Source organism: Scyliorhinus canicula, unplaced genomic scaffold (genome assembly GCF_902713615.1).
Source record: "Scyliorhinus canicula unplaced genomic scaffold, sScyCan1.1, whole genome shotgun sequence".
In the NCBI taxonomy this organism is placed as follows: domain Eukaryota; kingdom Metazoa; phylum Chordata; class Chondrichthyes; order Carcharhiniformes; family Scyliorhinidae; genus Scyliorhinus; species Scyliorhinus canicula.
The window spans coordinates 18,661-25,194 of NW_024055874.1; the positions used below are offsets into that span (position 1 = coordinate 18,661).

At 45.2% G+C, this 6,534-nt stretch overlaps 1 non-coding gene across 1 annotated transcript; it reads left to right on the plus strand.

Moving 5' to 3' along the window:
• The first annotated feature begins 5,857 nt into the window (after window positions 1-5,857).
• trnas-uga lies at window positions 5,858-5,939 on the plus strand. Its single transcript has one exon. It is a non-coding gene; the product is annotated as a tRNA-Ser (tRNA).
• The last annotated feature ends 595 nt before the right edge of the window (window positions 5,940-6,534 follow it).

Genomic DNA, 6,534 nt, shown 5'->3' on the forward strand with positions numbered 1-6,534 from the left:
GCTTTTGCATTTCAATGATTTAATGATAATCCTCATGTCCATTTTCCTGGCTTTTTATCTCTAGATTTTATGATGAACCTTTAAAACCAACATTCCAACCAAGCCTCAGGTGCCAGTAAGTCCTCAATGGTCGTTAATTTCCCGTCTGCCAATCATTCGATCAGTCTGAGGGAAGTCACATCCCGGATATAACATACGTTTATCCAGTTCTAAAGTAAATTAAGTCGCTTTAGTCCCTGATGACCAGCGGCTGCTTTCCCTTTGAGGGTGAGATCTGACTGGTGGTGATTTAACCTGAGAATCACCATACCTCAGGCGAGGGGCAAAGGTGTGAAGGCGGGGTTTTCATGATTCAGTTCTATTATAACAGTGTGATCAGAATCTCATTTACAATGGTTTTCTCTCTGTTAATATTGTCTCACGGTGAGGCAAACCTCACCGATTGGATGGACGAGTGATCGTTCTTCAGTCTTGTCACGGACGGCCCCGCTGAATATTAATGCACTTGCTGAAAAACATACCTTTTAACCAGGAATAGTCTGATCCTGACACAATAATTTATATTTAATCTGCTCCAAGTATACTTTCAAGACTCGCCGAAAGAATATAATCTCCGTTTCCTGGGGAATGAAGCCAGGCAGGACAAGATACCCGTAACTCAATGATCAGACAATGTTTATCGTGAAGTGTGTGTTCCAATGATCGATGGATTCCTCTGTGAAGCCGGGAGGGTTTGATTTTGCTGTCAAATGATGGCTGATTCCAGCCTTTCATCGGGGGCTTTTCACACTGTGTTGAAATATCTTGAACATAATATTGAAGTGTTTCACATCAGTCCATTCACAAATGTCCCTGAATGTGATGGGAATACATTTTACTGACGAAAACTGCATTTCCAACATTGAACTCCGGGCTGAAGAGAAAGAGGCGGATATTTTCTATCAATTCATGGATGCAAGATGAATTAAGACTTTTTGACGCATGCACTCGTGGGTTGAGATGCCGAGTGTTTAAGGCGATGGACTGCTAATCCATTGAGCTCTGTACGCGTGCGTTCGAATCCCATCTTCGTCGATTTTCCATCCGCTGTTTGCTCGGAAGTGGGACTCATTGTTCCAATATGGGTCTGCAATAACTGAAGTGACAATCCAGTCCAAGTTGTCAGGCCAGCTTGCATCGAGTTGTGTTGGAAAAGCGAGAGTTCAAAATTCAGTCTTGTTCTGTTTGAGATGAATTGATCGGGCAGTGAGACAGGAACCACTTTGATTTGATTTATGGTCACATGTACTGATGTGCAGTGAAAAGTGTTTTTCTGCTACCAAGGGAACATACACATTACATACATAGCAGGCAAAAAAAGAATAATCGACAGAGTGCATTGACAACTGGTACATCGACAAACAGTGATTGGTTACAGTGCGGAACAAGTGGCCAAACAAAGCAAATCCAGGAGCAAGAGCAGCATAGGGCGTCGTGAATAGTGTTCTTACAGGGAACAGGTCAGTCCGACGGAGAGTTGTTGAGGAGTCTAGTAGTTGTGGGGAAGAAGCTGTTCCTATGTCTGGATGTGCGGGTCTTCAGACGTCTGTACCTTCTGCTTGATGCAATAGTCTGTAAAAAGTCAAAACCTGGGTGGGAGGGGCTCTGATAATTCTGTCTGCTGTCCTGCGGCAGCGGGAGTTGTCGACAGAAAAACAGTGCGGCTGCAAGCTTGTGTGATGCTTTGGGCTGACTTCACCGCACTGCAGTTTCCTTCGACTTTGGGCCGAGCAGTTGCCCTACCAAATTGTGAAGCAGCCGGATAGGATGCTTTCTATGGCACATCTGTGGAAGTTTGTGAGAGTCGATGCAGACATGACTAATGTCGTCTCCTTCCGTAGGAGGAAGAGACGATGTTGGGCTTTCTTGACTGTTGCATCAACGTGAGTGGACCAGGACAGACTGTTGGTGATGGTGACCCCCAAAATTGTAATGCGATCGACCACCTCCACTTCGGAGCCTTTGCTGTAGACGGGTGTGCGTGTTGTGCAACGCTTGATGATCAGTTCCTTGATCTTTCCGACATTTAGGGAAAGGCTGTTTTAGGTACACTATGGAACCAAGTGATTTATCTACCTTCTGTATCTGATTCGTCATTAGTTGCGAAATGACCTACCACAGTGGTATCATCCGCAATCTTATAGACTGAGTTGGAGTTAAATCCTGCCACACAGGATATGCCTCCAATATCAGCGGGTCCGTCCATGACAAGACTGAAGAACAATCACTTGTCTATTCAATCAGTGAGGTTTGCCTCACAGTGAGACAATATTAACAAAGAGAAAACCAGATTAATTAGATTCAGATCACATGGTTATAACATAACTGAATCATGAAAACCCCGCCTTCTCACAATTCCCGTTCCAGCCTCCCCAAACAGGCGCCGGAATGTGGCAACTCGTGGTTTTTCACAGTAAATTCATTGAAGCCTACTTGTGACAATAAGCGATTATTATTATTGCTAATATTGCTCCTTTCCTGAGGTATGGTGATCCTCAAGTTAAATCACCACCAGTCAGATCTCACCCTCAAAGAGGAAAGCAGCCGATGGTCATCAGGGACTAAAGCGACTTAATTTACTTCAGAACTGGATCAATGTATGACATCTTCAGGATGTGACTTCCCTCAGACTGACCAAATGATTGACAGCAGGGTCAATTCTGCAAGGCCGCTCCACATACCCCGCACACATTTGGACTGTGCGAGGAAATCACAGCACCTGGAGGAAACCCACACAGACACGGAGAGACAGCGGTAACTCCACACAGTCAGTGACCAAAGGCTGGAATTGAAGCTGGATGGCTGGCGCTGTGAGGTAGCCACTGTGACAACGTGCCACCGTATGAGATCATAACACGTCATATCATATGTGATCAGCCATGATCTCATTGAAATACGGAGCATATTCGATGGGCTGAATGCCCTACTTCTCCTCAAACCTCTTATACCCTGATATTGTGTAAATGTGTTGCGGTTCTTGTGTAAAACTCTTGTTTAAAGAACATCTGGACCACAGACACCGACTGCCGACTGCAGCTGGTTATGTAGCGCAGAGAAGGTGATTGTGGAATACATGTCGTACCCATCAAACTCTGCTACTCACCTGACTGAGGTAGTGTTCGGGAGTGGAGGGAACACTCTGCACCTCAGTCTCTGGAACAGTTTGTGAGAGCTGATTCCTTCATTATTAGTCAATGTCTGGTACTGAATCTGAGGGTGGGATTCAGTCTCTATCAGACAGTGGTGCTGAATGTCAGTGTTGAAATCTTTCTGTACCTATCAATAACAATTACTGTTTGGGAAAAGTGACGTTAATACGTAACATCAGCACGTCTGTAGCAGACAGAGAAAGGCACAGAGAAAAGCAGGAAGAAACTATTCAAACATACACACCTATTTATTTTCCCCGTGTCTGTGTGGGTTATATCCGGGTGCTCCGTGTTCCTCCCACAGTCGAAAGATGTGCAGGTTAGGTGTATTGGCCATGATAAATTGTCCCTTCGTGTCCAAAAGGTTAGGAAAGGTGGTTGGGTTGCGGGGATGGGGTGGAAGTGAGGGCTTGGGTGGGTCGGTGCAGACTCGATGGGCCGGATAGCCTCCTTCTGCACTGTATGTTCTATGATACAATGACACACAGAAAAGGTGCAGTGCAAACCAGCAAGATACTGAGGTGGAAAAACTGGTTATTTAGGAAAATGTGTTTTCTGCTGCACACAGAGAGGCCATGTTTATCAATGTATTCCCTGCTGTGTAACTGAGCTCTGTGCTGTGTAACTCAGCTCTCTGCTGTGTAACTGAGCTTTCTGCTGTGTAACTGAGCTCTCTGCTGTGTAACTGAGCTCTCTGCTGTGTAACTGAGCTTTCTGCTGTGTAACTGAGCTCTCTGCTGTGTAACTGAGCGCCCTGCTGTGTAACTGAGCTCTCTGCTGTGTAACTGAGCTCCCTGCTGTGTAACTGAGCTCCCTGCTGAGTAACTGAGCTCTCTGCTGTGTAACTGTTCTCTCTGTCGTGGAACCGTGACTCTGCCGGTGACACATCTTCACTGTGGTTGTATCAAATCACTCCCTGTTGTGTAATGTGTTCACAGTTGTGGAAATATGATCCGTCTCAAGAACAACATTTCTGCACCATTAATGAGACGAAATTTCAATTCCATATTTATTAAATCTTGTCACGAAAGATTCGTTCAGACTTCTGGATTCCCAGTCCAGCGACATAACCTTGTGTTTCTGTTATGAAGACAGTTCATTCAGCGTCAATATTTTCAGATAATAATATGGAAGCACCCAATGGGGAGGCTCGAATTTACGACCGGGAAATTAAGAGTCCCACGCTCTCCCGACTGAGCTAATAATTGATCAGCTGCCCCTGGCTTGTGCTCTTACCGCAGTCCGGGAAAAATTGCTGGAATCCAGACACGTGATCATATTAGTTGCGTCATCAGGTCGTCATGTTGGATTGGATTGGATTTGTTTATTGTCACGTGTACCGAGGTGCAGAGAAAAGTATTTTTCTACAAGCAGCTCAGCAGATCATTCCCTTCATGGGAAGAAAAGGGAATTAAACAAAATTCAAGAAAATACATAATAGGGCAACACAAGATATACAAGAAATACAAGGGGCTGTGCTGGTTTAGCTCACTCAGCTAAACCGCTGCCTTTTAAAGCAGATCCAAGCAGGCCAGCAACACGGTTTGATTCCCGTACCAGCCTCCCCGGACAGGCGCCGGAATGTGGCGACTAGGGGTTTTTCACAGTAACTTCATTGAAGCCTACTCGTGACAATAAGAGATTTTCATTTTCATTTTCATTTCAATGAAACTACATTAAGCATTGGCATCGGATGACGCACACAGGGTGTAGTATTAATGAGGGCAGTCAATAAGAGGGTCATTTTGGAGTCTGGTGACAGAGGGGAAGAAGCTGTTTTTGAGTCTTTTCGTGCGTGTTCTCAGACTTCTGTATCTCCTGCCCGATGGAAGAAGTTGGAAAAGTTGGTAGCCAGGTGGGAGGGATCCTTGATTATGCTGCTCGCTTTCTCCTGGCAGCGGGAGGTGTAGATGGTGTCAATGGATGGGAGGCAGGTTCGTGTGATGTACTGGGTGGTATTCACGACTCTCTGAAGTCCCTTACGGTCCTTTGGCCGAGCAGTTGCCACACCAGGCTGTGATGCAGCCCGATAGGATGCTTTCTACGGTGCATCTGTAATAGTTGGTAAGGGTTAATGTGGAGATGCCGAATTTCCTTAGTTTCCTGAGGAAGTATAGGCGCTGTTGTGCTTTCTTGGTGATAGCATCGACTGAGTGGACCAGGACAGATTTTTGGTGATGTGCAGCCCTAGGAATTTGAAACTGCTAACCATCTCCATCTCGGCCCCGTTGATGCTGACAGGAGTGTGTACAGTACTTTGCTTCCTGAAGTCGATGACCAGAACTTTAGTTTTGTGACCGTTCGGCCTGCACAGGTTTCCCATGTGCTGTAATTTCTACGTTTCATAAATTTAATTTTCTTCCAGACTGGAAAGTGTGGTCCTGTTCCATTTGAATTTCTAATATATTTCCAATGTAGTCCATATTGTGACACAAACTATTTAATCAGTGGAATTGTGCGTTTAGGGAGCTGATATTTTAGAGTCTCTCAATGCGTCTCTCCAAATTAAATGGTAATTTTCCACGAACATTCAACCCCTCCTCACATAAACCCCGGGGCCCCTTTGATCTTCCCTGCAGTGCCATGCAACATCTCCCCGGAGTGATTCCAGGCTGGTTTTAGAATGTGTTCTATCGACCAAATTGCTAATGAATGGCGTATTTACCGCAGCTGCGATGGCCGAGTGGTTAAGGCGTTGGACTTGAAATCCAATGGGGTATCCCCGCGCAGGTTCGAACCCTGCTCGCAGCGACTGTGATCCGGAATGTTTGGTCAACTCCCCCCACTAGCCGTTGACTGGAAAAAAACTCCGACTTTCCGTTTTCAAGTCTTATCGTGTTCAGTCAGATATTTAATATTTTTTTGGAACTTGGACGAATTATCAAGATGAATAAGGTGCCCACAATCAAAACAACAATCTATAAATAGTAACGTTTTCTGCAATGTTTGGAAGCATAAGCAGCAACGGCAGCGAATAGAAACGTGGTTTGGTTTCATTCAGCTGAATTTATTTCTGTGTAAAAAGATCGTGGCAGAAATGGAACATATTTTCTCTCCCTATCTGTTTGTTTGTTTCTTTCTCTCTCCCTCACTCACTGTTTTTGTGCTTCTCCGGGGACTGATTGGATACACAGTGAAACTCAGCCCCATCTCACCCCAACTCTTTGGACCGATAGTTCCTGGTGATGGACGGTCCTGAATCAGTGGAAGAATCGACAAACTATTCCATCCTTGGCTCTGTAAGAAGTTCCATTCCTGGTTGTGAGGTGGCTCTGAGATAAAGAGATCGAGAGAGAACGAGATGACTGCAGTCTGACTCTTCCTCTGAAAACCAGTTAGTGCGCAT